Here is a 10,000-nt window from a genome sequence, read left to right as displayed (position 1 = left end):
CGTGCTGGAAGGCCCTGGAAGACCTCGGAAATGGAAAAGTGGGGAGGTGGTGGTAGTGGTGTTAGGCGATGTAAGAAGTTTCTCTTTGCTGTTGGGGAAGTGGAGATGGAATGTGGGGGAAGCTGCGAGTGTGGGACGGGAGGAGGAAGAGGGAGGTGGTGGTGGCGGTGTTGGCAGTGGTGGTGATGAGGGGGTGGGAAGGAGGCAGGCGAGGTGAGAAGTTTCTCTTTGGTGATAGGAAAGTGGGTATGCGTGAGAGGGGAGGGGGGGAGGGGAGGAGGAGCAGGGTGGTGTTGATGGAAGACGGAGGAAGCAGCGGAGTGGAGTTTGTGAGGTGGAAGCAGGTTGTTGTCCGGGGAGAGTGTCGCAGGCTGGAACGGACTTGGTGGGGCTAGGCGGAGCTGGTGGAGGATGGGTCGGGGTGGCTGGGGCTGCATGGGGAGGCGGCGAGGATTGCAGTAATGCCTTCAGACCCAGACTGATGGCACCGGCCGGAGCAGGATCTGGGATAATACCGGCTCTGGCGCCATAAATTAACGGAAACATGTGGATCATTCGAACTGGGCGACAAAATTGATGCCGCTCGCCGTCCCTCCCCGCAGAAAAGTCCCTCAGAAAGAGTGCAAACAATTCCATTCCTTAGCACCACCGCGCCTTGCCCACGCTCGCTAAGGAATACAGATGAAGGGAGAAGCTGAGCGCCAACTTCCACTTTATTGATACAAGAAATATTGCCACTGACTGCACTGCGCGGCAAGACCAGAAACGAACGATTGGATCTTAGGAGAGAGAGAGAGAGAGAGAGAGAGAGAGAGAGAGAGGAGGAAAAAAAAAAAGGCTATCTGATCGGGTTAGTACTATAACGATCCGGGAGAACGAGTAGGATTTGGGCAGAACTAGAAGGGCCGGCCGCCTCTCATAACTATAAGGATTTGGTCGGCCGGGAAGAATTTTGAAAACCAGACATGAATCTTTTGGAAATGGGCGCCGGCGAGCAGAGAGAGAGAGAGAGAGAGAGAGAGAGAGAGAGACGGACGAATTGTGTCTAAAGAAAAGGGGGAGAAAAGAAATTGGAGGGAGGAGAAAGGGAAATGTCAGAGAGAGAGAGAGAGAGAGAGAGAGAGAGAGGAATTGTGCGTAAAGGAAGGGAGAGAAGAGAAAACTGTGGAGGAAGGAAGAAAAGGAAGATATACAAGAGAGAGAGAGAGAGAGAGAGAGAGAGAGAGAGAGAGACTACTACCAACATACAGTAACACACAAACCTTTACAAATCCAACTTGAAAAAAAAAAATATTGGCGAAGGAGTGCATGAGAGAGAGAGAGAGAGAGAGAGAGAGAGAGAGAGAGAGAGAGAGAGAGAGAGAGAGAGAGAGACTGGAAGGAAAGGAGTTGTTTGTAGTGTTGTAGTGTTTCCTGGAAGACTGCTGGAAAGAAACCAAATGTGTATGTGTTACGTGAAGGATTACCGAGAAGGGATGATCTCTCTCTCTCTCTCTCTCTCTCTCTCTCTCTCTCTCTCTGGATGAAGATTCTTTTGTGATTTGCCTGGAATGAAAGAGTTTGTGGGAGGAGGAGGAGGAGGAGGAGGAGGAGGAGGAGTAAGAGGAGGAGGAGGAGGAGGAGGAGGAGGAGGAGGAGGAGGAGGAATCGTAGGTAATGGAATCTATACGTAAATAAAGTTCAAGGAAAAAAAAGTATGAAAAGTGACAAAGCCGAATTAAAGAGAGAGAGAGAGAGAGAGAGAGAGAGAGAGAGAGAGAGAGAGAGAAAAAAAGCTTACCAAATCACTACCATTATCGTCATCATCATCACCATCATTACCAAACACCACATTCTCTCCCCTCCTCTCCTCCTCCTCCTCCTCCTCCTCCTCCTTTACATTACCATCATCATCGTCATTATCATTGTCACCACCACCACCACCACCACAACTTGCGCCACTTCCTTTTACACCTCCTTCCTCCTCCTCCTCCTCCTCCTCCTCCTCCTCCTCCTCCTCCTCCTCCTCCTCCTCCTCCTCCTCCTCCTCCTCTGGGAATGCAACTCGATAAAATTCCTTCATTTACTGGAAAAGGCTGCATGATCTCTCTCTCTCTCTCTCTCTCTCTCTCTCTCTCTCTCTCTCTCTCTCTCTCTCTCTCTCTCTCTCTCTCTCTCTCCTTGTTTATCTGTCATGGAAAAAGTTTTTACAGGAGAGCCAGCAACACATTGAGGGGAAGGGGGAGGAGAGAGAGAGAGAGAGAGAGAGAGAGAGAGGAGAGAGAGAGACCTGAGTTCTCTCTCTCTCTCTCTCTCTCTCTCTCTCTCTCTCTCTCTCTCTCTCTCTCTCTCTCTCTCTCTCTCTCTCTCTCTCTCTCTCAATTGTGTAGGACTAGGAAGGTGACAGCAAGGACTTGGTGAGAGAGAGAGAGAGAGAGAGAGAGAGAGAGAGAGAGAGAGAGAGAGAGAGAGAGAGCGGTCGACACACAGACATGACAGAGGAGGGTAAAATAAATGGACGGGTGAAAAATATGATGATTATCCCAAAGTGTCTATTTCTCTCTCTCTCTCTCTCTCTCTCTCTCTCTCTCTCTCTCTCTCTCTCTGGTATTTCTCAACCGTTTATTCATTTTCTTTTTTACTTCCTCCTCAACATCACCACATCCCACCACCCACCTCCCCTTCATCCGTCCCTCCCCTCCCTCCTGCTCCCCCACCATCATGAAGGACATAATTGCAGAGGTGAAAGGTCGCACGGCAAGGTCTGTGTGTGTGTGTGTGTGTGTGTGTGTGTGTGTGTGTGTGTGTGTGTGTGTGTGTGTGTGTGTGTGTGTGTGTGTGTGTGTGTGAAGTCTTTTAATTTTGTTCAGAATCCAATACATAGACGTGTTTTGGGGGTTATTTTGGGGGTTGTGGGCAGAGAGAGAGAGAGAGAGAGAGAGAGAGAGAGAGAGAGAGAGAATATACAGACTCATCATCTCTATATACGAAAACAGGCTTACTGAAGATACCTCTCATAAAAAAAACAAAAAATAGTTAAAAAAAAAAATAAATAAATAAAATAAGATTGAAAGAATTAATAAAAAGAATCAAGAAAAATCAAATGAAAAATGTCCTATTTATGTGTATAAGTGTAAAAACAACGAAGTAAATATACCACTAATAATGACGATAAATATGCATACCTAGAGACTTCATTGTATTACGTGTATACTGCAATAACGTGACACTGTGTTCGTTATAGGATAGTGTCTGAATGGTGATGCTTTCTTGGTGTGTGTGTGTGTGTGTGTGTGGTGGTGTGGCTTTCCTTTCACCCTCATCAGTACCAGGACGTGTTTCCATATTCACTCTGTTTCCTATTTGGTGATTTTAAACAGCTTCAGAAACTCATGTGGGGGATTAAACTAGTAAAGACTCCTGCCATTAATCTTCTGACCTCCATAGACCTTTCCTGATGTCGATAAAATGGTCAAATCGTAGACAAATCTCAAGGTAAAAACACGCCTCAGTACTAGAGGGGTAAATCATCTCTGTGGCCTTTGAAAATAGTAATGGTGAAGTAGCGAATGATTTCTGAACAGCGCTCCAAGGTCCGTATTCAGAAACGCATTGCTCTCTTTCACCATGACTATTTTCCAAGGCCACAGAGATGATTAGCGAGATTTTCAAGACTATTTCTTCAGTTAACAATGCAGAACTCTCATCACTCTGCCTCTAGAACTGTAAAAACACCTTCAAAAACACGTGTAAGTTTAAGTAAAGCCTTTTGAAATAGTGGAGATGAAGTACAGGAGTGTTTGAAGATACGAGCCTGTGGTGTGGTGGTGGTGTAGAGGTGTAGTGGTGTGGTGATATGGTGATGTGGCGTGTATCGTGAGGCAGCACATGTGTTTAGTGGAAGGTGTGTGTGTCTGTGTGTGTGTACGATTTTCTAATGCGTTGTTGAGTGGTGTTAGATACGTAGAGAGAGAGAGAGAGAGAGAGAGAGAGAGAGAGAGAGAGAGAGAGAGAGTTGCTACCTGGTTCACCTGTCTGTAGTAGTAATTAGTCGCCTGAGGGCCGGCCGAGGTGGACTGACAGGGAGAGAAGAACACGAGGAACTGAAAACATGCGGAGGACGAGACGAGGAATGTACAGAGAGAGAGAGAGAGAGAGAGAGAGAGAGAGTAGTAGTAGTAGTAGTAGTAGTAGTAGTAGTAGTAGTAGTAGTAGTAGTAGTAGAAGGGTAGTAGTAGTAGTAGTAGTAGCAGCAGCAGTAGTAGTAGTAGTAGTAGCAGTAGCAGTAGTAGTAGTAGTAGCAGTAGTAGTAGTAGTAGTAGCAGCAGTAGCAGTAGCAGTAGTAGTAGCAGCAGTAGTAGTAGTAGTAGTAGTAGTAGCAGCAGCAGCAGTAGCAGTAATAATCTTGCAGCTTCCTCTAACTGCCCCAAGTGGCCGATATCAGCGTGTTATGTAAACACGCCCCCCTTCCTTTCCTTCTCTTTCCCTCCTCCTACTCCTCTCCTCCCTCTTCCTCTTTCTCTCTCCTCCCTCTTCCCCTCTTCCCCTCTTCCTCCGCTCAACAATATTAAAGTACCTCCTTCCCTCGTCTGTCTTTATTAACTCATCTCCCTCTCCCTCTCTCCCTCCATTTCGCTTCCTTCTTTTTCTCCCTCTTCCTTCTTTCTACTCAGTAACAGTGCGTCTATCCTTCCTCCCTCCCTTCCTTCCTTCCTTCCATCTTTGCTTATTACTTTTTTCTCTCTCTGATTTCCTCCTCTTCCTTCTATTTTCTCTAATACTTTCCTATCCTTCCTTCTCTTCCCTTTTCTCTTCATCCCTCCTTCATTCAGCAACATTACTACTTCCATCCCTCCTTCATCCTAACTAACACACTTCCCTCCATCCCTCCCTCCCTCTCTTTCTCCCTTCCTTTTCCTCTCCCTTCTCCCTGTTGCATGTGCACGAATATCCCTCCTCTCCCTCTCTCCTCTCTCTTCCTCTCCCTCTCTTCATTGGATAACATAGCCCTCCTTTGAACATCCTCTCCCTCCTTCTCCCTCTCCCTCTCTTCTCCCTCTCTCCCTAGCCAATAGCTCCGTCCTTAATTACTGTGTTGAAGCTGCATGTGTACACCTGTTTAATGAAGGGTGTGTGTAGGGCTCTCTCTCTCTCTCTCTCTCTCTCTCTCTCTCTCTCTCTCTCTCTCTCTCTCTCTCTCTCTCTCTCGTTGTTATGGAAAGGTGATCTGAAAGTAAAATGTCTCGTTTTTTTATGACTTTGCTAGATTTTTGAGGTGTTTGGTTGAGTTTGGTTAGGTTGGAGTGGGTTGGGGTTGGGTTAGGGTGGGTCTCTTGGGGTTGGATCGGGTCTGGTTAGGTTTCGTTAGGTTTTTTTGGGGTTATGTTGGGTTGGATTTTGGGTTGATTTGCTTCTGACCTCCACTGACTCTTGCTAATGTCAATAAAAGGGTCTTATCATGCCCAGAACTCAGGGTAACGATATGTGCCAGTACTGAAGGGGTTGGTTATCAATAGAAACTTACAAACTCCCTTGAAAGACCCTCAGTATCGTTCACTAGATCCTGTTAAAAGAAATGTACATGAGTTTGAGAATGTGGCCTCATTTCTCACTTCACTATATACAAACTGTGCCTCTTGACTATTGCCAAAGTGGGTCATCTTATTTTTTTTATATTTTTTGCGTTTCATTGCGTACATACATACAGTCCCGCCAGATTTCAAGATGTACTTCTCAGAAACCTTTAACCACTTCAGTACCATGACACATTTTTCATATTCGTTCTGCTTACTATATGGTCGTTTTATACAGCTTATGTGGGGATTAGAATAGTGAAGACTCAATCTTCTGACCGCCATAGATCCTTCCTGATGTACGTAAACTCGTCTAATCACACACAAAAGTCGTGGTAAAAATATGTTCCAGTACTGAAGAGGTTAACCTGATGTAAAAGCCTCACGAAAACGAAGAATCTGTCTCTGCTTTGTTTTTTCTCGTGAAGATTGACACTTTTCTATGTTGTTCAGATAACACGATTGGAGAAAAAAATAAATTGGTATTAGCTCGAGTGATGGAAAGCTTTAAAACTGTCTCTATTTTTGCCACTCTCAAGATTAACACTTTCCAAATATTTCACCAGTTTTGCCTTTCTTTTCTTTATATTCACATATTTCTTATACCAAGTTACGTAGAGTGTTTCCACCAGTATGCTTTTAACCCATTCAATATTTATAGTAGATGTATTTTTTACCAAGATTTGGGTATGATTAGACGATTTTATTTGCATTAGGAAGGATCTGTGGACGTCGAAAGATTAATAACTAGAAACTTTACTATTTTGATCTCCACACAAGTTTCTGAAGCTGTACAAAATCAAAATAGTAACCAGAATGAATATGAAAACAAGCCACTGTACTAAAGGGTTAATAATATAGAAAACTGTCAATCTCCATGAAAAAAAAAACATGTAAGATTTTTTTTATTTTGAGTTAATTACAATCATGATCATCTTTTCTTTAGTTTTGATATGGACCAAAATTATACTGTAATATTCTGTGTTGTTGTTGTTTTTTTATTCTTTTCTTTTTGTGGTCTAAATCTATCCCTCCAGTATGCAACAAAGAGCCAGTGCATGAGCCACACACTGCACACTGTACATATAAACCAACCCCTTACACAGCACGCCACGGGGATGAGTCAGGTACAGTCACAGGGAAGCACGGCGACTCTTGATGGCTGCAACTGTATACGCAATGACACGGCTGAGAGCACTTAAATACCTGGCTTTCTGAGTGACACACATGGCAGGACGCGCCGCACACACACACACACACAGGAGAAGCACTGCCATTGTGTTCCCGATGCACTCCAAAACACACTCCTACACATTGCTGTTTGCTCTGCTTCACTGCACTATGGTCTTCATGTCTCGCTACCTGCACATCACAAGGTCAGGGCGAGTGATGGGGATGGCAGGGAGTGACAGGGAGTGACAGGGGGTGACAGGGGTGTAAGGTTAAGATGGCAGGGGTAGGGTGGGTGCATAGTGGGTAGTGTTTAGGTGTGTGGTGTTAGTAGTGGTGTTGTATATGGCGGTGGTGGTATTGTAGTGGTGGTGGTAGTAGTAGTAGTGATGGTTATAGTGATATTAATAAAAGTAATAATTTTTCTACTTACTGCAAAGGCAATATTGTTAAAGGTAATGAGTATAAAGGCAATGATAAGTGCAAAGTAGCGATTAAATATATTTCCGGTAACAAAATGCAGTCATACATTTAAACCTACTAATGAAAACAAAAATGTCTGAATACTTTACAGCAAGCCTGGAAAATAAAGGTGCAGCCACCTACCAACCAGTACTAAACAGAATAAGAAATACAGTCATTCAAATACCTAATCTTGCCTAATCTAACCTAACCTAACCAATCAATACTAAACAATGAGAAATACAGTCATTCAAATACTTCACACGTAAACACATTCACAAGTCCTTTTAACCTTTACTGCTTACCTTACATTATTCCCTTACCTAACCCTTTCACTCTACCACGGCATCTGCTTGACCTCAGTAAATCACAGCATAGTTTTAGAACACCACTCACATTGAAAGGTAACAAATGAATCTTCTACATTCTACTCCTAATTCATTGAGTACTGAGATGCATTTTTACCATGAGTTTTGCATGTGACTAGATTTTTTTTTTGACATTGGGAAGGGTCTATGGAAGTCAGAAGATTAATGGCCAGTCTTCACTATTTTATTCACCACGTAAGTTTCTGAAGCTGTATAGAATCGCCAAAGGTAACAATGAAAGTCTTCTACATCCTACTCTTAAACTATTCAGTACTGAGATGCATTTTTACCGTGAGTTTTGCATGTGACTAGACGATTTTATTGACATTAGGAAGGGTCTATGGAAGTCCTTTATCTTTTGTGTCCATCCTTTGTGTTCATCAAAATATTTTAAAGAGAAGGAATACTCATAAACGCCCTAAATAGTCAGAGGTCAAATTTCATACACAAAAAAACTTATTATATTTTTTCCTCTCTTTTTGTTCCTTCTTCCTTTGTGTCCATCCTTTGTGTTCTTCAAAAAATGGTTTATAACGAAGGAATACTCATAGATGCCCTAAATTGTCAAAGGTCATATTTCAGACACGTCATTATGCTTTTTTTTTTCTCTCTCTCTCCTTTTCTTCCTCTTCCTTTGTGTTCATCAAAAAAATAGTTTATAGTGAAAGAATACTCATAAAAACCCCTAAATAGTCACAGTTCATATTTCAAACACTAAAAAACTTACGTTATCATGCTTTTTTTTTCCCCTCTCTCCTTCTCATCCTCTTCCTTTGTGTTGACCCTGTGCCCGTGCATAGATGACATAAGAGCCCTTGCTGTCTTTGTGTCTTTGCCTTTGTGCCTGTGTCATTGCGTCGCACCAGCCGTCACTATCACGCAGGACCTGTCTCGGAAACGGATATTGCGTAATGACAAAGAAATCCGTCCATGCTTCCACTCAGTTTCAGAAATCGAGAAGGGAAAAGGAAGGCGCCATTCTGTGTGTGTGTGTGTGTGTGTGTGTGTGTGTGTGTGTGTGTGTGTGTGTTCATTAATTGACGCCAAGTCTTATGATGTTTAAAACTTATAATTGAGTATCGTCTGCATAATACAAAATGTTCAGGGGTGATTCTCTCTCTCTCTCTCTCTCTCTCTCTCTCTCTCTCTCTCTCTCTCTCTCTCTCTCTCTCTCTCTCCTCCTCCTCCTCCTCCTCCTCCTCCTCCTCCTCCTCCTCCTCCTCCTCCTCCTCTTTTACCCTTGTTGTTTTGTTTTTATTGTTGTTCTTTGGTGTTGTTTTTCTTTTTCTTTTTTTTTTCTTCTTTTTATCCTTGCTCTTGTTGATGTTCATGTTTTTGTTGTTGTTGTTTTTGTTCCTCCATGTTTTTGTTGTTTGTGGTGGTGGTAGTGGTGGTGTTATTGTTGCTCTCTCTCTCTCTCTCTCTCTCTCTCTCTCTCTCTCTCTCTCTCGTCGTGGTGGCGCCGTTTTTGTTATCCTTGAAGTCGTGGTGGTGGTGGTGGTGGTGACCGTGGTGGTGATGGTGGTGATTATGCGCAGGGCGTCGAGGAATGGTGGTGACAGTGATGGTGTGGTGGTGGTGGTGGTGGCTATTGTTGTCTAGGTAGAGACTTATTGTTGTTGTTAGTTGTGGTGGTGGTGGTGGTGGTGGTGGTGGTGGTGGAGAAAGAAGAGAAGTAGGAGAAACAGGAGAAGGAATAAAGTGAGGTCGTGATTCTTGAGGCAAGGAAATGGTGGTGGTGGTGAAGAGGGAGGGAGAGGGAGAGAAGGAGCACACACACACACACACACACACACACACACACACACACACACACACACACACACACACACACACACACACACACAAAGGAAGGGACACTCATCAGCAGAAGTGTTGGTTCCTGCAAGGCTGTGTCTGGTAAACTGGTAACCTAATATTTGCCCTTATTAAGAAACGTCTTCCCTTCTCACTACGACAATTTTCCAAGGCCACAGAGACAACTAGCTGGGTTTTCAAGACAATTTCCCCTTTTAATGAAGTAGAAATCTTGCCAATCTATCACCAGAACCATAAAAATACTCTTAAAAACACGACTTTCTTAACCAGAGCCTTTGGGAAGCAGTGATGGTGAGAGAGCAAAGCGTTTCTGAATACAGGCCAAAATTGTCGAACGAATCCAAGAGACGCAAGGTTGTAATGAGACCAATAGAGCAGTGAAAGTTATGGCACCGTAACGAAGGGATAAATACTGGGGTAGGAATGGGGACTGGAGATGGGAAAGAAGCAAAAAAGAAGAAAACTCGACTCATAGGAATAGTGATTTTTTTATGCATGAGGGAAACCAACCAAAGGCAACAAGATTAATAAAAAAAAGGCCAACTTGAAATGCTAGTTCCCTTAAAGATAGGTGGAGTTAGCCAGAATTCAGCGACAAATGTCTTGAAACCTCCCTGTTAATGGCAATAG

General features: G+C 43.7%; 1 protein-coding gene across 1 annotated transcript in view; it reads left to right on the top strand.

Moving 5' to 3' along the window:
* The window catches only part of LOC123504616 (plexin A3-like), a 204,310-nt gene that overhangs the window by 66,971 nt on the left and 127,339 nt on the right, over positions 1-10,000 (top strand).

Source organism: Portunus trituberculatus, chromosome 16 (genome assembly GCF_017591435.1).
Source record: "Portunus trituberculatus isolate SZX2019 chromosome 16, ASM1759143v1, whole genome shotgun sequence".
Lineage (NCBI taxonomy): Eukaryota > Metazoa > Arthropoda > Malacostraca > Decapoda > Portunidae > Portunus > Portunus trituberculatus.
Note: the sequence above shows the minus strand (reverse complement) of the source record. Positions and strands in the feature narration are given on the sequence as shown.